The sequence below is a fragment of the Aythya ferina genome (genome assembly GCF_964211825.1).
Source record: "Aythya ferina genome assembly, chromosome: 5".
In the NCBI taxonomy this organism is placed as follows: Eukaryota; Metazoa; Chordata; class Aves; order Anseriformes; family Anatidae; genus Aythya; species Aythya ferina.
In genome coordinates, this window is record NC_140301.1 from 20499810 (window position 1) to 20527727 (window position 27918).

At 35.6% G+C, this 27918-nt stretch overlaps 1 protein-coding gene across 11 annotated transcripts in view; it reads right to left on the bottom strand.

Moving 5' to 3' along the window:
• The window catches only part of NPAS3 (neuronal PAS domain protein 3), a 615258-nt gene that overhangs the window by 229356 nt on the left and 357984 nt on the right, over positions 1-27918 (bottom strand). The window lies entirely within an intron of this gene.

Genomic DNA, 27918 nt, shown 5'->3' on the forward strand with positions numbered 1-27918 from the left:
TCACTGATAGGGAAGAAGCTTCTTTGCAAAGAAACATCATTCGATATGGTTGAAGCATATCACCAGCATGGGAAAAATAGTCTGGTAAGACATGAACTGAAACAGAATCTTGGATGAAGAGGAAAGCTTAAAAGGCCCTGTTACCACCTGGAATGCAGTAAAAAAAAGGGACAGAAATGTCTGGTTTCACTTGACAAGAAATAGAACTGCAGTGTAATGACAAGAGAAAATGGGAGGGTCCACAGACACCTTATACAGTCAAAGGACAGAGAATGTTAAAAAAAAAAGTTTGTGTGCCTCATCAACTGCAAAAGAGCAGATACCAAATCCTCAAGCTTTATTTGCCTTCTCTTCAACCCACTGTCATTTTAATCCTCATGAAAGATAGCAATCTCAACATCTTTCTCTGTTTGCTGTTGCACGAGTATTTATTTACTAGGGCCACCGGGGGAAAACAAATCACAGAGAACAAATGGCTTGATACTCTATCACATCCCAACTGACAGTGTTTGAAAATATCAGCTTGTGCACCACAGTCCTACAATTTTGAGTAAACTGTTCTGTTATTATAGTAGAATAGTGTCCCAAGAAATAGCAGAGGGCCTAATGGAGTCCTTAAAAGTCTCCACTGCTTTGGAAAGATGTATAAGTTACCTCCTTTTCAAGGAGCTGGTGGTAATTCTTGCTTTTAAGAGCATTAATAAGCTGCATAAATAAAAATAATACCTGAATGAGAATGAGGTTGTTTATATTAGTGCAGAATATTCTAGGTACTGTAGAATACATATATAGTTGTGAATAAATGGTCCCAACATTGCATGAAAGACATATACACAAAAGGATTTAAACAAAGTCCTATACTGTCATTGACAGAATAAAGCTAGAATTACTGCAGCCTTTCACACCTCTATTCTATAATTAACAAAGAATGGAAACCTTGCCACGGTAACGTATTTTCTGCAGGAAATGTAATTTTTTCCTGTGCTTTTTCCTGTGCTATTTAAATGGGAACAATTCCGGTGCAGCCCATTACTGGAGGCCAAGATTGAATCAGAATTTATTTTGATGCATGTTCAGCTATCAATGTTCAGTACAAAAATGTATCAAATAATATCTTCAGATAAAAAAAAAAAAAAAAGACTACAGATTTTGCTTTGACTTTGTTGGGGGTTTTATTCTTTAAAGTGTGTTGGCTAGCTCTCCTGAACTACAGCCCTAGCTTTTTTAAATTTAATTTTATTAACTAATTTTTAACCCACCCACCAAAACGCCATTTGTGTGATAACAGCATGTGTGGGGATTCCTAAGGGATATGGAAATTAATCCCACTTCTGTGAAAAGACCTTTTAATAACTCATATGTTATTTTACCTTCTGAGTTATCAGTGGGCTTTCCTCCAGCATTTTCTAAAGAAATGTCCTTGGAGTTTGAAATGGAAGGGGGAGGAGGAAAAAAAAAAAAGAAAGAAAGAAAAAAAAAAAAAAAGATTAAGAATCTAAGAGTTTGTTCCTTTTCTGTAATTTTGAGTTGGTTATACAAGGCCATGTGTTTCTTTAAGCAGCCTTTAAAATGGTACTCCAAGATGCTGCCTCAGACTCCCTAAAACATTCTGTAATGTGTGTGGGTGCCTATATACAGGGCTTGTTATAGCCAGCAGCATTTAGTTTACATTTCTGAATCCAGCTTGCTGGCACATTAAGGTTCTGACTGCTGCAAATCCCCATGTTTCCACCTTCCTCCCTTGCTCTTTTCATATGCACATATGTCGCTGACAATTTCTCCTGTTTGCCTCCTTCCTTACATCCTTTTTTCAATAGTGCTCATGGATCAATAAGACATCATGGCACTGTATGGAGCCTGAGTGATTTCTCATACAATAGCTGCTGTGACCATGTTTCAATGGGAATTGCAAATCCCCTTGTAAGAAGGAACTGAAGATATTTTCAGTTACTGAGCCATCACTGCAAGGGCACTGAACCTCAGAAAAGGCCCAGAAACCTGAGCTGCTGTGGAGCTTGAAAGGAACTGCTACAGCCATGACACTTGATGGATCTCAGCCTTGATTACAAGAGCAGACTACTACCACCATGATTGATGAAATCCTGCTTTGGAGAGGAGATGAGGAAACAATGAAAGCCCTGACTATGGGGCTGGGGGCAGAGGAAAGGAGGGAACGAAGGCAGAAGGGAAGTGGTCAGGAACCTGCTCTAATAGCAGGGAAGTGCATAGGTAGATGGGAGGTGAGAAATGTTTTTCTTCAATCTTCTAATGGGTACAAAATAAGAATTATATGAAGTACAGTCATCAGTTTATAGAGAAATCTATTACTCTTTGGGATCACAAAGTGAACACCAATTGTGAATAATGGTTTCAGCCTGTGGCTTTGAGCATTAAATCCCATTTTTCAAACAGCAGGGCAGTGGTTTTCCACTATCACCTCAACTACAGTTTATGTTCAGTGTGCCAGTGCATCCCTCTTGCTCCATCTATGCCCTCTTCTTTCTTATCTAGCTATACACAATCTTATCATTTAAAATTTCAAAGATGTTACTATCTGCTGTCTCTCTCACTGTGCACAGTTAAAATCATTTTTAACCAATGTATTTTCACAAGCTCAGCTAAGGTTAGATGTTGAACCAAAAAAGATTGCTTCCATAACTGTAAATCAAAGAGAGACATAACTGTTGTCTTCCTATGTTGCTTCTAATTAGCATGGCATGTGTTCAGTCCATATGAAATAGAGATTTAGTTTTAGTTTAATTTTCTGTTAACAGGGGGAGTATAGGTGGCTAATGCAGTAACCTTTCACTTCTGGATGTTTAGACTGGAATTTGGCTGAGATTACATGTGAAATGAGTTTAGCTGGTCTCATCTTCACTTTTAGCAAAAATTGGTCTTGTTACAAAAATTACTCTACACTGATTTCTCAAACATCACAGATTTTTCTCAAAGGAAGAATAGTGCTGGGTTAGAAGTAGTTCTAGGCGTCAGAAGAAGTTGCATTTGCAGAGCTGTGTAAAAAAGATGGCTTTGGATTAGTACCTGACTGAATCATGTTTAATTTCAAATTAACTCAAAAATTATAATGCAAACATAAAAGCATATACAATGAGGTAGTGCACACAGATGTGTGGCATGCAATAACATGGAGGTAACATACTCCCAGAAGAAACAAACAAACAGACAGGAGAATTACACAGCTAAAACTTCCTGCATTTCCATAAGAGTTTCACTGGCTAGTTAAAAGTGTTTCCCCCTATCTGTGTACCCCGAGCTCAATAAATACTTAAACAAGCAAACAACCACCCTCACACAGTCAGGCCATGCATGGTCCTCATGTCATCTTTTAGTCATATCAAAAGGGCAAGATGTAGCAATATACAGTCACTAACTAGAACTGGAAGTGCTCTAGCTTGCATTACTTGCTTTGTTAGCTGGAATCCCATGTTATAAAGAAAACTGACCAATATATCCTAAAACCTTGGGTTTATAAACTTTCCACTTGATTTTGCATGGCATGACTACTATGAACTAACTAGAGCAAAACAATCTATTCGACATTGGACTCAGTGACTACTAAAAGCTAGATTGTAGCTTAGTATGAATGCTGATCGCTCATACTACAATGCAGATAATATTTGGCTAACCGTAACAACGTAACTGTTATTGCTCAGGCAAAACCATTGCTTTCACTCCTCAAAGTCATTTGAATTTGTTTCTTGAAATAAGTATAAAACATGATAGCAATCTCGGTTTAAAACTATATGCCTAGATAATTTCGGTTTCCAAATGGAAGACTTGGTTTTCTAGCAACAAAACAGCCCCTCTAACTTGCCTGTTCAGATTTACTTCAGGCTTCGCTTTAGTAGTAAAGTCCCTGTCTTCTGAACACATAAGTCTTAGAAAATTTCACTGCAATTAGATTTCCTTAGTCTTAGTCATACTCACAAAAAAAAAGTATGAAATGCATCCCTTATTATCAACTGTTTTTTACTTAAAGTGAATCAAAAAATTAATTCTTTAATCAAAGAATGGTCCAAACTAGCTCCCTTATACGTAATGGAATTACCTACATACTTGCACACATAGAAAAAATGAGAGAACAAAAACAACAGATTTCTTTGTATTCTCCCTTCAGTTGAGCTGAACACTAAATTAACGCATACATAGTCACAAAGTTGTGCCCTTGAATTGTCCCCTAAGGAGAAAACAGGACAAATTTTAGAGAAAGGAAATGGGAAAGGGAAATAGAAAGGAAGGACTTGACCTTCAAATGCAGAGATGTTGCAAATATCTTAACAAAACAAATCTGCAAATTTTGTCCTTGGAGCTCTGTGACAAATTTTATGAAATACATATTTGATATTTTGCATCCTGAGAATTGCACTTTACTACATACAAAATTGTCATTATTACCAAAAGCACTCTTGGAAGCGGGGTTACGTAACACACAGGTTCATTAAAAGAAACATACTTTACATGATTATTTCCTTCTTGAGATATGAACTCAGTATGTTGACAACATCGCATAGGGTTTTGCTTTCTGCAATGACAAGACTGTAGGAATAAAAAGTTAATGTATTTTTCTTGATTCGTGGGGGAAAAAAAAAAAGAGATTTGCATATGCTCCATATATATTTTTTTAGGCATAAGCAGAGACAGAACTTTATCAGGGGACAGTGAAATAGTAAATGCTCATCTTCATCTTGGTTGCAAAATTTCCTTTGGGTTTAACTGGGTATCTGAACAAACCTTGCTTAGTTCACCAATCTGCAAGAGGCAGGTAAGAAAAATTCCTCTCATTTAAGTGGTAATTGCAAGGGAAGATACTTTTTACATGTTAGACCTCTTTGCAGTGAGAACTACAGTCTTATGGAAGCAAAATGAGAAAACTTGCAAAAATGTACACTTTCTTAACAGGAAGCTGATTTTTAAATATGAAATTCTTAGACTGATATATCTTATTTAAGAATATTTCAACATCAACTGTGTATCCTGAACATTACAAACACAATAGATCAAGGTTAAGGGACAGTGTAATTCTAACAAATTTAGTGACAGGTTAAGATCAAGGGATGTCTTGACATTCTCCTCAGAAAGGTCAATCTAGCAGGTCTGCAATGTAAAAATGAAGACTCTGCCATCATTGCCATGGCAAAAGGTCAGGCACAAGCTGATTGGTGATAGAATTATCAAATTAACCAATCGATGCTGGTGAGTAATAGATGTAAGCAATCCTGAGGGAGAGCCCCAGGGCAAATGCCAGCTCATCAATAACACATTGCCTAGGAAAAGAAGATCCTCTCTTCAATCCATGTCCTTTACATTAGCAGTGGTATCAAGGAATTAAAAGAAAAATCGAAAGCAACAGCTTTAAATATGCTTCCAGACTGTATACAGCATTCAAATATCCTTCCAAAGCAACTTCCATCACACACAGTGGTACATAAGAGCATACTAACCATCTAAAAAAAAAGGAGGCATGGAGAAATCCTATTCTGAGCAGGTATATTCAAAGATTTAAGGATTTTTATACGTCTGACACCAGTAGAGACTTTATTAGGAATGCTATTTTACCTGTGGCAGTCGCAGATACATAAATCTCAGGTTTGATTTTGTGGCAACTTCTGCATGTTAAAACACGAAACAGATTACAGGTATGTACTTGTACGTGTACTGAGGATTTTAGACGCAGGGTGTAGCAAGTGCATGAAGAATGTTGTGGCAGCAAATAATATTTGAATGCATATTATGCATCTCTTTGTGTATCTGATTGGTTTTATGCTGGCTGCTACATGGTTCAAAGGGTTAAACTCTGCAGAAGCTCTCTGCAAGACCACAGGAAGGCAGACAATGCCTTTCCACAGGGGAAGAGGGCTTAAGGTAGGCAAAACTGAAACAAAGAACTAAGCAGATAAAAATCTGAGTTCTTGAGCTCAAGGGATATGCAATGACTGCAAGAAAACAGACTGAACCCCATCCCCAGATATGTGGTTATCTAAGATCAGTGGGACTGTCTAAACTTAGATGAAAACATTAAGTGTTGGTGAAGGTAAAGTGTATAAAAGCTGCTTTGTTATTTTAAACTTATTTCATCTCTTCTCATTGTATTTCTAAGGATAAATAAATGATGATTTCAAGACCCTTGCCCAGTAGTGATATTTCTCAAAGGGAGTTGCAGACTTGGAGCAGTTAAAAAATCTCTGGAGCACTGCTAACAGATCCCAGGAGACCAACTCTGGGAGCACCTGGGGCTCTGCATCGTGAGAAGACAACAGGGCTCCTCTCCAGAATGAAAATAAGGCAGTGACCCGATCCCTGCTGGGCATGCTCCACTGAGATATAGGAAAGGTCAAAAGTACACCTTATCCTGCAGGTGGATGGGCCAGTGTCAGGATGTCGAATGTGACAGAGCCCCTGTTCACGTTAGCAACGACTGCATTCGAAGCAAACATATCGTGTTGACTACTTCAGCATTCCTTGTTCCTTCCAGCATCACCCATGCTACAGAGAAAGGCAAGCAGTGATCTTTGCACACTGAACCACAGCTGGGCCATTTTATCATATATTACTTAGAAATCACCTTCAACAAATGCATAGAAAGGACCACTGTCCTGCAAATCTTCTGCCAAATTATCTTAAGTTTTTATACCTGTTCTGGCCCTGTATAGGCACACTACTCTTAGTAGCTACCATTCAGGTATTCTTACTTCTCTTTACATAGTTCTGGTTCTCAGAATCTTAATTTAGCTCTAGTGATGCATCTATTATCATGGCAATATGATATTGCTATTATCACAGTAGGAATGGTAATATGGTAGCACTCAGAGTAAGAATCCATTCTGCCATCAAAAAGCATGCGTTACTCCTATTACTGCTAATGGGAGTTCTGCACATGTATCAATGGCAGAGCAGATCCCTAAGTGAGCACAATTATAACCCCTACTGTGAAATTCTCTGAATGCTATTTTCACATTGCTTTTATTATAAATGTACATAACAGTATCAAAAAAGTCTAACTCATTTGAATAGAATAGCCATTTGAATATGAGCTAGTTTCAGTAAAATTTAAATTGCATTCCTTTTAAAAGAAACCTTTCTGGTATTTTTGATGCTTAATTTTCCCTAATGTATTGTTTAAAATGCAGTTAATATTCTTCCCTCAAGAAGTATGAGATGCACAGAAACATCTTAGAGTGTATATTTATCCATAGGAGGTGCAGAGGTTTTGTCAATGGACTAACAGACCAGTCTATGGGAGGAATGAGTAAGTGCAGCACCACTGAATACCACAGAGTTCCATCAATTCACTTCACTTGAAGATCTAGCCCTGTACCACCTTCTCAATATATAACAGTACGGTTGATAACACCACTTTTTAAACACATGAATATTTTTATAATAATTGTTTTATGTTTCATCTGATCTGCAGTTTAATGAGCACTAACAGTCAGAGCTATAATTTTAGTAGTTCCTTGGATACCTGAAAACCTGACAAGATAACAACTATGGCCTATGGGAGCTCTGTGTGCTCTTCTGTTCAGAAGCAGCGCTCACTGGTAGTTTTACGTTGCAGTAATTCCAGTCAATCATAAAAATTATGCCTAGTTTTATCAGAACACAGAATGACAATTATTTATCCTTCAGCATTCCCGACTTGGTTGATGTAGAAGAGATAATGACATAAATGGATTTATTTATTTTCATTTCTAAAGAACATGATAGTTGCATTTGAATTTGGATGTTGTGGATGCCCCATCCCTGGAAGTGTTCAAGGCCAGGCTGGATGGGACTTTGAGCAACCTGGTCTGGTGAGAGGTGTCCCTGCCAAGGCCAGTGGGTTGGAACTAGATTACATTTAAGATCTCTTCCAACCCAAATCATTCCGTGTTTTTAATTACCAACAATAAGCAAAATTAAACGATTGGATTGCTTTATCTATTTAAAACTATATACTGGAAAAATTACATAATGAAAACTATATATTAAAACAAACTCACATTGTGGTATGCAAATTTCTTAATAAAATGTGAATAAAGTAATGTCAATAACATTTCTAAATATTAAAAATGACCTTCATAATCACAGTATTGGAATTTGATGATAAATCTATGATGACCAGTTCTGTTTAAAATTATGTGGGGATCCTAAAGCAAATAAAATTTAATACTAAACCTTTGTATAGACCAGGAAGATGGACACATTAGCACATGAGTTGCCTGAATAATGGATCAGAGTATTCCATGTGGATTATGAGATACTGATCTTTATAGGGACCTCAATGCACTATAGACACACAAATAACGTGAAGCAGTACTTTAAAAATGAATATAAAAAGTAGGAGATTTTAAGACAGAAATGACCTCTTATAAACCGAACCTAACCTGCTGTATAACAAAATTCATAGGTTTGTCATGCAGTAATAAACCTATTTAAAACACTCAAAGCTTCAGTTTACTAGAAGTTGATGGAATGACTTATTTTGGATTGTGCTGCAGTATTACTCCAATTGCATTTACAGGCTGTGAGCTCACATGCAACCTCTGCTATTTTATCAGTATTAAAAATGACATGACAATGCAATGAGATCTGGTTTCTGATGCTGTAAGTGAGCTGTCACCCTTCCCTCAAACCCTACAGAAATATGGAATATCTAACCACCTCTGAACAAGCTCGTGGTTCTAGATTAATGAACAGCATTAACAAGGCACTGATGTGAGGAAATACATCCCACTTACAATGTCACTGTATAGTACTCAACAGACCTAGTAGAAAAATTAACAGAGAGAAAGCTAATAGGCAGAAAAAAAAACTTTTTCCCCCCTGAAGTCGGTTTCAGGCCTGTAAACATACTTAATAAATTTCATCAAAAATAAAATGCCAAAATCCTATTGTTATTTATTACTACAAAGGTATGAAAGCTTGATTAAAATAAAATAAAATAAAATCCCTACATTTAATGGAATGTTGTTTACCTGGATGTGGAACAAATGTACACAGCATATGTCATTGTCTTTGGCAAAGGGTGGACACAAAATCTATAGTATCTTATTACTCTGTCTTTGTTTTATGAAAAGGGACATCCCCCAGCCCCCCTTAGAAGAGGAGACTGTATGAATATAGTAAAACTAGGACAATGCTGCCTCTTCCTAAAAACAGCAAATTATTTTGATGAACTGGAAGTAATGCTAATTAAAATTCCCATTTTGCAGTATTTTGCTATAACATTTCTGAAATATATGGAGAGCACCGGATTTGCACAGATGAAAAATCAATAAAAAGCAGATCAACAATGCTGAGAGACTGAATAGGATTTGCACATTCTGTTTGAATCTCTGACTCTAAACAGTATTGTAAAAGAAGCATGTACCACTCAGCAGGAAACGCTGGAATCTAATCATCCACCCCTATTCTGAACCTAGCCAATTTATAAAACCTTCTTGAGGTTACTTTTCTAAGCTTGAAATTGTAGCATTTTCTTGTGTGCCGGATCCCAAATAAAATACAATTTTAACTCAACCACTGCCAAACTGGAAAGTGAAAACTCATGACTTACTTTCAGCTGTGAATGTTATTGTTGCAGAGAAATAAAATACAATTACTATGCTAATACAAACTACAATACACCCCAATGGAACACCTCATGAAATATAGTATTTTTTCAACTGTAGCAGCGTAAACATCATTAATGTTCAGAATTTGTGCCATTTTTTCCTCTATTTGCCACATTTTTCCCCTGTAACATTGTTTCAAAAGTACATTAATTGACTACCAGCTCCCATAGCCTTCACTGTCAGGCAATGTGGTGCTATCATCAAGTTTCTTTCTACTTTAAAGCTTATTTAAAGAGGTGCTATTTGATATAAGCTACTTCTGGTGTTGTGGAACAACAGCCTTGTAGAATTAAGCAACCAAACACTTATGGAAATATTGAAGAGATTATTTGTGTTCAATAGGAAAAAACTCCGTGATGCTAGCCCACCTATTTTTTAAAAGATCAAAGAACCATGAGAAAAAGCCAAACAAATCCCATTAAGACTTTCTTGATATTAAATGTAAACTGTAAGAAAGTTGAATTCACACAGCAGATATATGGCAGTTGTAGGTAAATGGACTTGTTACACTGACAGGTAAAAATCAACCTATTTACACTAAGTATTTATTTCTCTGAAGATCACAATGAAAACAACAAAAAAAAAATAAAAATAATGTCAATAGGATTTCCTCAACAAACTTTGTCAGCATCCTCTGAAAATTATAATGGAAGAAACACACAGAGCTGAAAGCCACTTACAGTTACAACTCTTGGCAGAGCTATGTCTGTATTTCCAAACAGTACAGCCCAATAGGAGAGCTCTAGAAAAAAACAGGTGGTACTGAAGGCCTTATATTTAACCTATTTCAGAGGACTTTACTTCACACCAGATCTAGGCTGTTCTCATTAACTGAATAATAGCCATTAACAGCCGAGTGCATCAGGTGGCACTTGAGGAATTCAGGTGCTTTAGGATTCCAAAGGGAATCAAGGGAATCTAGTTCAGGTGTTCCAGGACTACTCCATAACATGGAGAAAAACATAGTATATGTAGATGATGAGGATCACTTCAAAACTGCACCCCAAATCTAAGTAACTCCTGTAGATTCACCATCTGGCAACTCGGCATGGATATGGTTATGTCTACGAATACTGAAATTTTTCAGAAAACTCTTCCCAAGCAGAGACAAAAAGTCTGTTAGGTTTGACCCATTTTCCCATGTAACTTCAAACAGTATTTAGACATTTGTGTTTGAAAGAAAGCATTTGTATACACTGTATTTTTTTCAAGATTCTGAATCTAAACCATTTCTTGCAAACAAATGTTGTAACTTTTCAAAATGAGGTTTTACTCTATTTGTGATGCATTTGTATTTAGCTTTTTTTTTTTTTTTTCTTTTCTTTTTTTAAGAACTAATTAGTCTCTGCCTCTTAGGAAATCTGGTCTATTAAGTAGAATGGGTGAAGTTCATTTTATATTCTTCTTTTTAAATCTCATTGTAATTATATGAGCTCACTGCCAATATAAAATATTGCCATATCTGCTACTAAAAGCTGGAGTTTCTCTTCTCTTTCATCATTTTCTATTGTTTTTATTGAACCTTTATATACAGCATTACAAAGTAAATAGATAAATTCATAAACAAAGCATGACAGCATATCCATGTGATAATAGCGGGTGATAGCACCTACTTGTTTACCTCACTGAGCCATTGTGAGCATTAATTAGTTAATGGTCATAAAGCACAGTGTACGTGTAAAACACTTTACAACTGCTAGATAATATTACATGTGATATACAGAGTAATGCCAAGACTGCATATGGCATAAAGTGGAAGCACTCAATCATTATATTAACCTGAGTCTTTCAGGTAGTAGAAACTGACAGAGTGAAATAATGGTTGACTGCTTCACAAGTATCATTAAACCTTTTAGATGGTTATTCTCTTTGTGTGTATACATTCAAGCCTGTAGGTAATAGGCACCAAGTACCACTAGTAATCTAAGATAAAACTGCAAAAACATTTCCCAGTTCATCACAATAACCTTGATAGCTTGGATGCTAGGAGTGTTTATGAGTTTCCCAGTACATTTAGCTGTTGGTTTACGGAGATTCTGGGACAAAGTGGTAACAATGGCAAAAGATGTAATATTGAAAATAAAAGTTGTTTCCAGAAACGCATGTGCATAAAGATCTACTGGAAAGTCAAGTGGCCTCTTCAGCCCCCTAAGACCAGTAAAATTGACATTGCATAATGGTGTTAGCTATTCTGGGGCTAAGTCAAGAGCAGAGCCATTGGGCGGTCCATACTCATGCAGCACCTAGTACTATGCTCGTAATCACAGTTTTCAGTGCTCCGATTATAATAATACTGACTGCAACAGAAGATATAAACTGTGTATAATCAAAGAACACACTTTTGAATACAAGGTCCAACTTTTGGGTGTTACTAAGGTTAGTATAATATTATGATCTTGTTTTAGTTTCTGATGTTATTATTGAATTTTACATAGTTTAGGAAGATATTCAGAGACAGTTTTTTTCTCGTGAGCTGAAGGAGTTGTGAAAAACCTTTCTAAGAAACCTCAGAATTACATAAAAAATGAATTTTAATTTTCATTGCACATATAAAGTAGAAAGATTTGTTTGCTGCTCAAGAGCCATCTTTCCTTCAAAGAAGGAGACTGCAATGGAGTGGAGATCGAAACTGGAGTTAGATGAAATTCTCTTTAAGTTTCAAATTTTTTAATTACTTCAGTGGAAATCAGAAGGGAAAATTAGTAAAAAGTTCCAAAGAAGCACTATGAATGGAAATATTGAGCCATTTTGTAATGCAGTCCTTGATACTACCATAAATTTAAATCACTTTAAATTGGGTAAATGATATTTCAACTATAGCTCAATGAAATACAAGAATTTCCCTAGTGACACAGACGTCTTTCACGAGGTTTATACCTCTGGAACTCCACTGATCCCAATGAAATGTCTTTTTGCTAATTTTGAGTCTGAAGCTAATCCAAGGAGATAATAAAAAGCTGGTGAAGTAGTGAATGTGATTCCATTATACCGGGATTCATAGTGAAGATACAGGATTTCTTGTCAATGTGATTTTTAAAGTTGTTTAGGGACAGGTATGTTAAGAGTTTGGGTCAAATTCAGATCTTGTGAATCCAGATGCAAATCAGTTGCAAAAATTCTGATACAATCAAATCACTGAATTCACTGTATTTATTATATTTCTTATACTGGCTGATGCTACACTATTTTTAACCAATCTGTTTCCTACATTACTATCCTGAAATTATCATCACCCTATTGAGAAAAAAGATAATAAAGGATAGAGTAACGTTAAATTTTCCAAAAGAATTATTTTTAAAAATATGAGACATTCATTACTAAGATCTAGATCAAAGAAGATACAAGATTTTCATTGTACTGATGTTAACTGGGGGGGAAGGAAAACTACTATGGATGTAATTTTGGTTCCACTCTAGTCCAGAGCAGAACACCTACTCAATGGGATCAGATTTTGATCTCAGAGGCTGAAAGCTTTCTAGGTGATAAGTTCTAGTTGGTTATATTTTCATTTACACATATACCAGTAATTTGTAAACATTTCTAAACAAACCACTCACAATACTTTTCCAGAAGTGTCTACTGCAAAAGTAACTGTGTTAATGCACATGACAAATGAATTCTCTTCCCTGTCCTTAAATTTTCTCAACAGTTACCTGCAAATTTGGGTGCACTACTTAATATCCATACCAGCTCCTATAAGTTGTGAAAGCAGTAACTCCAAAGACTTGAGAATTTCTGTAGGGCTAAGCATATCCCTGATATTTAAACGTACACACAGAAATACTGCTCATGGAAGATTATAACACCAGACTTAAAGTGAAGCTGCTTGATGCATAACTGATTTGAGTCCCTACCAGGTAGATAATTTTTATCCGATTCCTTTAAAAAGGTCATGTCATTATAGGTGTGTTCGATTTCTCAAAAACAAAAAACAAAAAACAACTATGACCAGAGATATATTTTAGAATCTGGCTTATTTATTCTTGTAATCTTCAGCCTGTGAACTTTTATTTCTGTTTCATAATAACAACTGTATGTACCTCATTAGATAACTTCCACTGAATATCTAACAACATAATACGGATTTGTGCTTGGTACTTATCTGCTTTACAAATTCAGCCCTTAAACAGCCATTTTCATAGCTCTGGTGCCCACGTACTCTCTAAAACTCCTACGCTAACATCTCTGAGAAAAGCCTGTAAAAACAAAAGCAAAAACAAAGTCTATTTCTGTATCACCTTGTCTCTAATTCCCAACACTCATTTCTGGTGAACTAATTTTCTCCTTTACCTTCTGTCTTCTGTAAATATATTTGAAGAATCCTTTATCGTTTCCTGATATATTCCACAATGCAACATTCAGTATTTCTTTCAGTTCTTCTAATTATCCTTTTAACTTGCTCCTGCTTAGGCTCATAGATCTCCCAGTCCTCTCCTAAACAGACTGCTTACATTTCCTTAAAAGTCTTCAGTTTATTGCTCATAGTAATCTCTGTGTTGCTATTCTCCACTTAACTAGATTGGCCTCTGTGGCTTTCTATGATTTCTTTTCTTAAAGTTTCTGTCACTCTGTCTGCAGTATTATTAATAAATATGTGACCTTGCTTGTAAATATACTAATGCTGCTCTCTATAGTCAAATAGGGTGCTGCAACTTTTTAACACAGGCTCAGATTTATTAGAGATACATTAGTATATGCAAACCTTTCAGCAGATAAATAATAAAATGCATATGGATGGAGCAATCTGATAATCCAACCATTAGCTCCAACAGCTCAATATCAGGACCATCTTCAAGAAACAAAGGAAAGGGGGAGTGAATGAATACAAGTGACAAACCTGTTCTAGAGGAACTGTCTCTACCTATTACAGTCTCCTAATGATCTGTTATCATCAGATTGATTTGATTCCTCCACAAAATGAAAAAATGAAAGTGTATCACACCCTTTTAGTCTATAACAGGAGTTTGAACCTTGTTCCACACCTCTGGAGCAGCCTTTGCAAATTTCATGGATGTGACTGTTCCTCAGTTGTAACTGAAAGAGAGGAACTTCATTGACACAGGTTGTTATATTAATAATTGCACATTGTAGGTCACAACCATAAATGATTATTAAGTGACTATGTCCTTTACACCAAGTGAAGGCTTTTAGTGTATTTTTAAAGACAGAAAATTAAGTCAAAGAGACTCTTCCATCTTTAGTTATTAATTCACTACTGTGATTTTTTTGTGAAAGTAATTCTATTCATACTTACTCTCCCTAAAAGAGAAAAATAAATAAATAGAAGAACTGTATTTAAATAAATTATAGAAACCTGTCAGTGAATGATCTAATTAGTTATTCTATTGGGTCTACATTGAATGTGTTTGTTCTTCTCTTTAAGAAGTGAATAAAGAGAAAATAATGCTAAACTGATAACAGACTAAACAAAGTAAGTGGAAATGGGTCAAAAAAACACAAAATATTTGTGCAGCATGTATTTTTAGCCACTTAAATTTTGGGCACATTTAATCTTGCATGAGCAGTATTAAAAAACTGAAAAATACCAAACAAATGCTCTAATTCCTCTTCACCATCTTGTCTTTAAACTTTAAAGGATACTATATGTATGAGATTTGAGACAAGGTGGTAAAAGTTAGGAAACGGAAAAGATACACATTTCACCCTAAAATTCCACCACAGAATGGATTTATACTGCTGTCTTTTAACCAACTCTGCAGGGATTGGACAGAATCCAATTTGTCATCATTTATTCACAAGCATACTGCTTATACTGTGTACTTTTTTATTCTTATTCACCATTTACCCGGTTATATCTATCCTTATTAGACCCCTGCTGAAGGCGGCAAGGCAGTTCTAGCTAAGGAAGTCCCATAGCTTAACTTAATCCTATTATCTCTAGATAAACAGGGACGCATAGGGCTCTAGATGGCCAAATTTAGTTCTACTCTCTCTTCCCCATGAGGAAAACTACTGTTCCTCATCCCTATGCCTGATGTAATTAAGATCTGGAAATATGCCCATTCCAATCCTTATCCAGTATAAACATCACTGTCAATGTTGAGAAATGAACTGCAGTTATGATCCAAAGGGTTGACACTTTAGTGACATTTACTGATGTGTTAGGCCTTTACAATGGTTTGGCTCTATGTAGCTTATGTCTTCAGGAATTTAAAATGCCTGCCTAAAAATCTAATAAGAGAAAAGGGAATATAATAAGAAAAAAAAATGATAATATTGACAAGCAAAGACTTTATTATCTCTACAGTATTTGGATAGATATAGATTGTCATTAAATTATTGCAATATACACTATTTTACGCAGTTATAGAAAATGAAGTGAATAGTAAAAAAGGATCAATAATAGAAGTAAAGCAGTTACTGGAAAAGATCTTCTCTCCACTGACTCTGGTAATGTAATAAAACCTGCTGTGTTTGTACCTGGACAGAAACACAAAAATAAACAAAATACTGATTTGTACTGGCTATGTGAAAAATGAAAAAGAATAAAAAAGTTTGTTAATATCAAATTGCTGAATATTGTGAACTAAGATCTTCATTCCATGCTTTATAATATATTTCAGTTGTGCCCTTTTCTTTGAATACACATTTGCATTTTGCCTGCTCTACTTCTCAATCTGGATTTCAAGCACACTACTTAATGACTTTTGTGGAGGAAATGGCAAGTAAATATATATATATATATATATATAAAATATATACATACATATATATGTAATTGAATAATTAGCATGTTTTTGTATACAGGCCTGCCAATTTAGTTTAATACTGTGCTATTACTCTCCAGCTATGCCAATCCTAGTCTTTGCTAAAGAGAACATGTTAACCATGCCAACTGGTTTCCAGATTGAGAGATTTTATAACATAATGAAATGTCTACTAGGCTGGGATAACCATACTAACATTCTCCAGTAACCTAAATCAGATTTTAACCCCAGTCTCCAGAGGTGAATGCTTCGTGCAGTTCTAATAATACAAATGTTTAAATTTGTAATCAGACTCCCGTGTAGGACCGGCTGTTTTATTTGCCATGAGCTTAGCTGAAAGGTTCCTAGGGACTGAAGATAGTTGGGTTGTAATCCTGTCATTTGGTGACTTAATATTTTTATATTATCATGATATTAGCATAATTCTGACCTCTATTTTGCAGCATTTTATGTCTTTCAAGCACTACTTTTGATGCTGTACCCGTAGTGTATAGCATCAACAAATATTCACATCGTTCCCTATTTTACTGAACATTTGGTGTGAAGTATTAAGCCTGATTTAATGTTATTAGTGCCTCAGAATAGTGCAAAATACATGAATGTAGGCATTCATCTCTCAGTTTACCATAACAGTGCCATAAAATGTGAGTAAATGGGAGATAGATGTTTCTTCTTCCTTTCCCTTTCTAATTCTTCCTGCTGGATGTTCCGCCTCTACCCAGAGGGCTTGCAAACTGATGCCAACTCACCCCCGTAGATCAATCATCAGGGTTTTTCTACTTGCCCAAACTGCAACTGAGCAACTAAGGTTGGCTCAGCTGCAATCTCTCATTAAAACTTGTCTCTAAGTAATATCAAGCTTTAGGTAGTCTAGCATTTGGATTCAATTCTGAATATTTTTTTTGAAACAAAAGAACAAATACAAAAACTGACAATCTATGACAAAAACAGACTTTTTTTCTTTTTTTTTTAGTAAAGAAAATTTAAGTAGGAATATTGTTTTATGTTGCTTGACGCTCAGCATCTTTACAAGGAAATACTTTATTTTTTGATTCTGAAACCATGAGAAAGATGATTATACTAGTCTTTTTTTTTTTTTTTTTTTCTTTTAAGGAAGAGTGTTATGTAAGATCTTCCTTTTTTAGAGGACAAAACTGGAAGCCTAGAGACTAAAAGTCTCTCTCTCTCTCTCTTTTTTTTTTTTTTTTTTTTTTTTTTACAGAGACAGCATGGTTTTCCTCACAGGTTGGCTACCTAATGTGTTCCTACTCTGTATGCAATATTGTTTCATTCTGATTTTTCAGCTCCTAATATTTGTAATATGAGCCAAGAAAATACCAGGCTGAAGATATTTATGGTGATTACTTCATGATATGGACACCTGCCAACAAATAAGTTCATTCCTTCAACCATTTCTTACTTACATGAGATCAATACCCAGGCTCTCTAGCAATAACCTTGCATCTATAATTGATATTGTTTATTGGCCTGTGGTGCTGTGTGCAATAAAAGGACTAAGAAAGGGCTGGGAGAATAAATATTCACCTAAAGAAAATGTCTCTTGGAAATATATCAAATAAAGAAACAACATATGACATAACTCCGAGTCCGAATACATGATGATTGTCTAAGAACATAAAACCAGAAACAATAATTAAAAACAAACAACAAAACCCACCACATTATGGAGAGGTTAATTTCCAAGCATGAGATCAATCAAAGCTGTTCTAATGAATGGCCTATATATGTCATTCTGAGAAGAGATTGCACTAAATGGGTTGTGTGTTCCATGTGAACACGTGCCAAGGGTTAGCAACAGAAAAGAACTAAAGACAGGTTCCATTACCACACAGATGAAACAACACCTAATGACTTCATGCAAGTATGAAGGAATGAATGGGAAGGAGCAGAGAGATACCTGGACAATATGAAAGTATACATGTGTTTTTGGCTGCAGTGCTCATGTGGCAATGTTTATACAGATGATGACACCTAAAATATATTTGTGAAATGAAATACTACATTGATTAAATAACCTAAGGATAACGAGAGTGAATTTACAAAAAATATTGTGTGCAACTTTGAAGTACACTACGAGCTAGAATCTTGAAATGAAGAAGTTTGGGGTGGTAGATTAATATTTATTTGCTTTCACTTCTTATTCTAATCATAACTCTCTACTTAATTGGCCTAGTTAATTTATGAAATCAAATCTAGATCAGTGAAATTGACAAGCAGTCATTGAGGAGAGGATATTATAGTTTAAAAGCATGAAGGATAGCAGTATAAATGATATATATTCCGCTATTAAGCAAGTCACCATAAAGTGAATTACAATGAGCATAGATTGAATGCATTTTAATGTGTCAAAAATAATTTTATGTAACGTGCAAACTTCATGTTTCATGGTCATTCTTAGCAACACGACTCTACTCTTCTTCCCTCATTTTCTCATTTAATGCATTTTAAGTATATGCATTTAGAGAACTAATTCATACTTAAGTTGAAGCATCAACACCTTTTTGGTATGAATACGTATTACCGCAAATCTTCCTAACTCACCAAACAAGTGTATATGCATTTTGCAACATTTGGCTTCCCAAAAAAAGTAGTGAGAAGGGGCATCAAAAGCTTGTGCTCTTTGTGGAATTTTTCTTTTCATATTTCTGCCCCTTTATCACTAAAGTTCAGCTACACAACAGAGAAAAAAAGAGTTTTGATGAGTATACAACCTACAAAGAATATAAAGAGAATACAATAATATATTCATAAAAGTCCCTTTGACGTTCTCCAAATGAGAATACAGTTGTTAGAAAACAAGCTTTATGGTATTGATGTTTGTCTTATAGCTGCTCATGATAACACTGAAACTTCTGACCTATTTAAACCAAATATGAGAAAAGGGTAGATGTCTCAAAGATATTAAACTCCAATGAGTGCCTGTGTGAAGGAGAATGATCTAAATTCTGCTACCTCTAAAGCAAGAGCTCACAAATCAAAGAAAGTTCAACCATGTTATTGGACACCAGAGTCTACAGTCTGTATATGGGAGCAGATGATAAATATATTAGGCTTAATTAGCTTCACTGCTCTTAGAATTATTTATTTCCTTAATATTTTTTTTCCTTGGTAGCAGCTTATCAGTAAATGATTTCTATATGTAAACATATGTCTTTCCCAGAAATCTGCTGACAAGCTAAATATTCTATTTTAAACAGTAACTTGTGAATCCTCAGGCTTAGCTAGTCTTGTGAATGTTCCCTCATGAAGTATCTCCTATTTTTAAATGATGGTAACAGATACTAATAAACGTATGAACATGAAAAATAAAACATTTTGCAATCTATCTGTAAAGAGGGCATACAATTGCTTTTGAATCTGACACCAATTAGTAGCTGTTTCCAAAAATCCCCTTTGAATAATCAAATAGCATTTTGATTTGACTGGAGTAAAAAAGCTATTTGTACCATTGTGAAATTCTTTTCTAATGAGCCATTTAATTTTTACAAAGAGTTCTACTGCTGTTATCAATGTAAAAAGAAATTGATTTTGAGATATCTTCAAGTTATCTGTGTAATAAATAAAACTATTGGGTCTCCATAGGACCAAAGATGCATCACACTGGCATCATTGGGAACTGTTCTGGGGTACACCCACAAGGATGGCCCTTAATGAACTTGGAGTTTGTGTACCGATGGATATATATACCACATATTCCAAAAGAGTGAACTAGATTCCCACAGAAATAAAAGCCAAGATTTAGATAAAGCAGGGAGTAGACACACAGAGCACAAATCACTGTCAGGACTTGCTTATGTGTGGTTATGACATTAATCTTATGAACTCAATAGCATATTCTAGGAGCTCCCATTAACATCCATCAGAATTATCTGTATGTTACCAACTGCAAAACAGAACCCTGTAAACCTCTGTGGTGAGCTGAGAAACTCACTCAGAGCTCATGGGTAAAAATGCTGCCTTAACTACTGGGGAATGTGATCAGCCTGAGTGAGGTCACTTTTTTACATTCTTAGAAGTTCCCAGGCTAAATTCTAGTACTTTCCACTACGCATCAGAATAGCATTTACTGCAAAATGTTCTATTCTCTTTTTAAGCATTCAGAGTGAACTTTCCTTCTTGGCTGGAAGCCTGACCTATTCACCTTTTGGAGGTATGCCAAGATGAGACTAGCAAGGTGCAAACTGACCTGTTCAGAGGTCATCAGCACTTGAAAAGAAAGGGTGATCAGGTACTACACTTGAGAGAAAATCAAACTCCAACTAACCGACTAGGTGGGATTTACGTGGATTATCATAGATCAAAATTTTAGAAGGAGTGTCAACATGTCAAATTTTCTTTAAGAGAAGGCAAGAAGTTCATCGAAACATTCCAAGGGCTTTACTTAGCATAACACCTTCTGCTCTGTGGCTTAAAAGGGCTACAAATGCCTCAGAAGAGGCATGTTCTGTCAGATTATTCAAAAGAATTTAACTTTTGGGATAAATGTCCTCTTAGTCCAAACATTCTTTATGAATCCTGTAATAGTTTGCCATTCCAGGGCTGGACATGTTTATTTTAGATTAGACAGAGACACTTTGTTGTCTCACCTTCTAACCTCTCATAGTTCACATAGGTGGATTTTCTCCTCCAGCTATACAGGTCTGTGATAATATATTTTAGTTTTGTATTTCCTTTTTTCTCAATAGAAGACAGTAAGTTCCCAAAATAAGAGCATACACGTCTCACAGATAATTCAGTATTCAGTTATTCTTAGCCAGTACAGGCCATAGCTCAAAAATTTTAGCACTTGCTGTGTTGCACAGAGGCCTTCTTGTGTGAGTTTTCTGAAAGGTTATGTTGCGTTCCATCTGCATACGATGTTTTAGCATTATGGGCGGGGGGGGGGGGGGGGGGGGGGGGAACCGGACAATCTTTAAGGTCTCTTCCAACTCAAACCATTCTATGATTCTATGACACTACGAATGTTGTTCCTTGTCAATGACTGGCTATATATGGATGTAGGCTAACACCTTTAACAGTCTGACAATCTCAGAAAGAAAATCATGGGACAAAAATGTCCACATTTTTTACAAATTTATGAACAAATGTTGAATGTAAGAGACGAATACAGAAATTCTACTACAACATGAACAAGGATGAAGCACTACATAAAAAAAAAAAATAGCTAGCACTGCACCACATACTATAGAATGATACACACTTTTTTTATCAGTAATAATTTTTTCTTCCCCAATAGGCTCACAGCAATATCCAGAGACAACCTCACATTTGGTTACGTTGCTACCTGAAAAAAGGAAGTTCAAGGTAAAGGACACTGCTGCTAGTTTATAACTAGATCTTCAGTCTTTTGGGAGTTTATATGTTTTACATTTTAAAATGTATTTTTATATGTATTTAAATGCATTTTACATACATTCAAATTCAGTAAGTCAGGTTGTACTGATAATAATGTTCTTTACAATGTTTCATTTTTATGTACTAGGCTTCTTTCTTATGTTTCCTTCATGTACAGATATTTGTTTATAAGCTTATTTATTTATTAATTGCATTTCTAAGCCTTTCACAAATAAAATGTATTATACTATTTTTCATAAAAGCATGAAAAGGCTCTTCACTCTTGGTCAGCAATTCAGCCCATGTTTTTATATACTTAAATTGTCTACATTACTTGATATTATTAAGTAAACCTGTAACAGATTCATCAAATAAATAGTGAGAACACAGTCAGATGACTTAAATCCAACAGTATGACCTCATTCCCATATCAAGGGAAAAGTTAAAGCTCTTTCTAACATCTCTGCAATAGGGTTAGGTTAGAGCTAAACCAGATCTTCTTTTCATCATACATTTCCACCACAGTTTCAAAATATTGCAGATGTTTAAGGAAGGGATTTCCTCTTTTAAATCTAATCCAAGTCCTTTCTGTCAGGCACTTTATTTTGTGGGTATGATGATTTATCACACCCTGCTTACTCTCCTGGGAGAAATCAGAAACAACAAAGACAACTTTGAGAGATTTTGACTTTTGGAGAACACAGAAAATCATTAATTTTAAATCTAAAGACTACTTATTGATTCTAATGCCTGATAAGCATTCAGTACATGCTTTAGGTTTGCTTATATTAACACGATCACTGTGCTAACTTACAAAGGACATTTTCTGTGCTCCAGTGTATGTGCTATTCAATAATTTGAATGAGTAAACAGTCACAAAGGGCCAATTTTTTCTCCATATCACATACCACCACGGGCTGAACTGTAGATTCTGATATTTGAGGAATTAGCAATAGCTTTTGCATTAGACAGATTTTGCAGTATATTTGTAAGGCAAGATAGCAATCTAACAGTGATTAATATTCCCACTAGAAAGAATTAAAAACAAGAATACACATAGGAAGCAGTTGATTCAAAATCTAAATGTGCTTGATAGCACGTACCCACTGAACGCTACTCTACAGCACACAGTACATCTAGAAATATCAGGACTCATTTTTACATTTAAAACCACTTGCTGTAGAAGGAATTTGTCATATACATTAGACAAAGCACATGAACTCTGTCTTTACAGCAGATTCCATTTATAAGAAGGCTGATGTTAACGAGGCTTAGTTCAGGTTTCTGCAATGGACTCCCTCCATACTAAAGACCTGCATCTCAGTTTGACCTTTGATCATAAGAGGAAGTCAATAATTTTGAGATGCAGCGCTGCCTTCTCTTGGGGATTCTGAAGTGAACAAAAAGTAGCCACATTTACAGCAGAGACTACCTAAAATCTCAATGGATGAAAACTGCTGACAAATTACTGAGGGTCAGCTCCTTGCTTTGTTTTCTACTGTGGGAGGATACCAATACTAAGAACTAGAAGCAGAGACGGTAGCAGATGCTATGTGAAGAGAACAGGGAAGAAGGACTGAATGGCCACACAGTTTTTACAGCTGAAAAACTGCCCTGTAAATGTTTTACAAATATTGTAATGATTCTTTTTCCTCCAGCTGCCTCTTTCAGTCTAGGAGCAACACAATCACATTAACAAAAAGAGGATGAGTTCTCTGTACATCAGTCACTTGTTCTTTGTCCTATGTACTTACCACAGTAACAAGTGAATGAAATATTCACAGTGAGTGAATTTTGAAGATGTGATCACAGATTTACAAATTGTCTAGTGGTCTGTGACTACCAACTGCAGTTGTTTGCCTTCAGGCATTTTACTGGGTGGGACAGAAAACTACTTTGTAAAATTTTTCATTTCAGCTTAGAGGACTAAGCCCATTTCTTCCCGATCCTTTCCCTTCATTCTATCAGGACAATATGGTATCTGTCTGAAGCAAGTGGGGAAGCTTATCCTTCTTGAAGGGTAACTCATCAGCAAACTGCCCGGTTTCTCTTTTTCAGGTTTGTATTGGAACTTGCATATCCACAGAGTGTACAAACAACTCAAGAAACACTCATTCCTACTGACAATCTCTTCTCTAAACTTGCATCTCTCTATGTCATGAATGGGTCTAGACACTTAAAGACACAGTGCCTTTGTAATGACCATGACACCCAGAGCTTACGTGTATTTCTTCATGCATATCTGTCCTGTTTTGCTACTTGCACCCTCAGGGATCGCACAGAAGGAAGTAATGAGGCCAAGTACTGAAAAGTAACTTCTTAGACATAAACTTGTAATTAACTCTTCAAAAACAAAAGGTAAGTGACAAAGATGCTAATGATAGTAAAGATAAAATGGAAATACAGTTCAGCACCATCTTACATGCTTACAGAAGCAGTAACATCTTTACTACCCCTTAATCTTGTGGGACAGGAAGATGTTAAGTGAGGAGAGGGAGAAAAATCTAGATAGAAGCTGTTCCCTTGGACATTGCAACTGAATGGGAAATGGAGGTTGAGAAAGAAGAAGAAAAAGTGCTCTTCTTTGCCAAGAATCATTCTTTCAGTGCTCTTGATGCAGTGAATAATTTTCCTAGAGTTCTTCCCTTCCTCACCCCAGACAGGGATAAATGAACTGAACACCCTTTGCTAAACCAACCAAAATCCCTGAAAAATTAAAGCGGTACTGATTTAAAAAAACAGAAACAAAAACATAAAAACACAACACTTTGCCAAAGGAATTGGCAATTTAAAACTGTAAACCTTGATCTAGCCCCAAAATGCACAGATGGTAAAGCTGAATAGTTATTGTTGTCCTTCACATTTTGCCATCTTTGTGTTTTTAACACTTTTAACACTTACTAATGAGTCAACAAGTGGTGCTGTTTGATACAAGTAGCAGATTTCTGAGCTGTTTCTTGACTAGCATGTTCCAGGTATTATACAGGGTTTCAGACTTCTGAAGACATTACAAGTTTTCTGAAAATATAATCTGTATTGGATAATCTGTATTTTTTCAGTTAATATAGTCTGTATGGAGAAGTGTAAATACAGAGGGTATTTTCTAATGCTTTGATATATACTTATGTACAGAAATACATACATACAAACATGCACGCTTGAGAAAAACTGAACTAGAAATCATCTGAAATAGGTATGTACTTTGATACTCTTGCTCAGCAACAAGAAAGTCTGACAGAGGGAATATTTGGTATATTTCAGCAATGGATTTTTCTACTAGCACAGAAAGCAATCTACCTGATACTTTTGACACTTTTTTGTTTGTTTGTTTTTAATAAAGTTTTTAATAAAGTTTTTAATAATCATCATGCAATTAGAGCACAGGATTCCTAAGCAAAGAAAGCTAACACCATCCACGCAACTTCAAAAATTGAAATAAAACACAGAAAATTTAAAGATATTCATCCAGGTTCACAGTAGTTTTCTCTCCGAAGTAGAGTTGAGAATGAAACTCAGATATTCAGACTCCTTGTTCACACATCTAATTCAACATTCATCCTTCTCTAAAAAGCGTCAGGTTTTATTTTTCCTCAATCCTCCATATATGTTTAAAATGCATTTTAAATATAATAAATATAATACTCTTCTACTTGCATCAATTCTATAAACGAAGAACCAGGAATGATTGAGAGGTCAAGAAGAAGACAGAAGTGGAATAGATCATGATGTCTTAATTATTTATTTGAAGTTATTTCGGTTTGGAGAGTATTTTTTACTTCAGACTCTATATAGTACAACTGAGTGTACAGAAGGGAAGTTGCTATCTCCCAGCCTTTCGAAAGCAATATTCTCATCAAGGTACTACTATAAGTTAATACTTAGAAATCCATTGTTCTGTTTAAATTGGCACAGATTTTCAAAGCTACATAGGCACTTTTCTTTTGTCTATTGAAATTCAAACACCTTACTTTTGTCGGTTCCGTGTAGAGATGTTCTGTAGCAGGCACATCACTGAATTCTGTAGTTGCAGTTAAAATAGTACTTTTTCCCCCCTTTGGCTCATTGTGAAACTGAGATCAGTACTATCCTTATGCTAGTAATTTTTAATCACCATCAGACACATGATAGTTCAGAGTTGCAAGGAATTAGCTTTGTTAATGCATTTGAATCTGTAAAGCTCTTTCTTTCCCGCTTGCTGATCAGAAGCCGCACTTCTTGAAACAGATTTAATCAGAAAACACTGAAACAGAAAGTTAAATGTTGCCTCTATAATTTCTTAATGCCATCCTTCACAGAGTTAAGCAACCACTAAATGTTGATAATTTTCCTGATGTGACTCTTACTGCTAAAAGAGTCTATCCTGTTTAAAAATGTTATGCATGTTGCTATTCCTACAGTTTTATCATTTGTCAACAAATCAACTACCTGCTTAGCAGCCCTCATGAGGGATTTAAAATAGCCACCATGAAAATCCTGTGCATTTACTATTTTTATAACAAACTTGATTGTCACCTATGATATTTCAAAGATCACTCCTCATATAGACATCATGCTGGAAATTAGATGCAGGGCTTTGCTTTCCATGGAACATTATGCAGAGGCACTCTGGCTAATAAATCTTTGTAGCTAATGCATTCCAGATGGAAGCCATGTCTCACAGATTTAACCTTCCTAAACCCTTCCAAAAATTCCTCCCATCAAAAGCTCTCTGAATGAGATATGTTTGATTGAAATAGGATCATCAATACATGACATCTAAGTAATAGTACAGATGATTACTGCCTGCAGAAAATTGCCATTTCTCTTCACACAAAGATATTGTTTTTGCACAACCAAGGGGCATGAAGACGGACCTTATGCATTTTACTAGATAGTTTAAATGTTTTTCCTGAACTCTTAATGCTATTAACAGATGCTAAGAAGGAAACAACCACTTCTGTCTCTTTAACTTCTGTACATGCATAAAAAATGCTGCTAAAAAGAGGGATCAAGTCTCTCACAGAAGCCACTAATTAACATCCCTGTTTAATCATGTCACCATGTTTAGCCAGTCTACATCATTAGTTTATGTCAGACAGAAGCAGTGAAACATCTAAACACCTACATGTAGATCCTTACAAAATCAGTCATGTGCAGTGCTAAGGTCACTGTTAGACAAGACTGCAGCTACTCTCTACTATTTAGAAACCATTACAAATCACCTTGCTAACAGATGAACACAGAAGTATTTTAGAACCCTCAGCTTTTCTTGTAAGGTAATTTCTCAGCGACAACTCAAATGTAGAGCGCTATTTTAATCTCATCTGCAAATCAAGCAGAATAACCTGAAGTTGTAGCCAGTTGTCCCTGTTTCACTACTGTCAGCGTTCAAATGGCAGATACCCTAAATTGCTTTTATTGTTGAACTTCTGAACTCTAAAGTCCTTGCTCTAAAGAAGCATTTATTAATTAAAATATAAAACAACAAGACTCTAAAAGTCACATCAGTATCAGTGAATGGTCATTATGTAAAAGCTTAATGAAATTAGTACAAAAACATAAACAAAATGGAGATGAAAAATCTTTAGGAAGAAAAGATTTCCTTTCTATGTACCAAACTTCCATGAAAGTGAAGTCTTGGAAGAATTTTGTGTAAGCTACAATTACATTTCTTATACAAAACCACTGCTGGTATGTGCAGTTGAAGTGCAAGTTCGGCTCATAGAATATGACTGACAAGTACAGAAACAATTTTAAATCAGACTGTGTAATTATCTTCTCTATGTTAAACCTTTAAAAATCTTAAGAGCCTCTTTCCAGTGTATGGCTCACTTTGATCCACAGGGTTGTAATCTTCCATCAGAAGTCGATCACACCCAAATGTCATTTGCAAGCTTTCAGATGAGAGTGTAACAATAGACCCCTAACTGTGGAGACTGAGAAGAGATCAAGCACACTTCAACTGGGAAAGCAGCAGGAGTTTTGCACACAGGCAGTCACCTGGGCAAGGTTAGCTGTGCTGCGGCACCATACCACTTCACTCAAAAGTAACCTGTTACACTTACATGTTTGAAAGATAATAAGCAGCCACCAATGCTGAAGATCGTTTCGTTTAGTTAGTGTCCTCGACCAAAGGAGAAAGTCAATGTTGGATACATATTTTTATATCAAGGAACTACGCCTACATGAACTTAATAAGAAGCAGAGGGGAAGCTTAATAGGAAGTGGAATACATTTCCTTT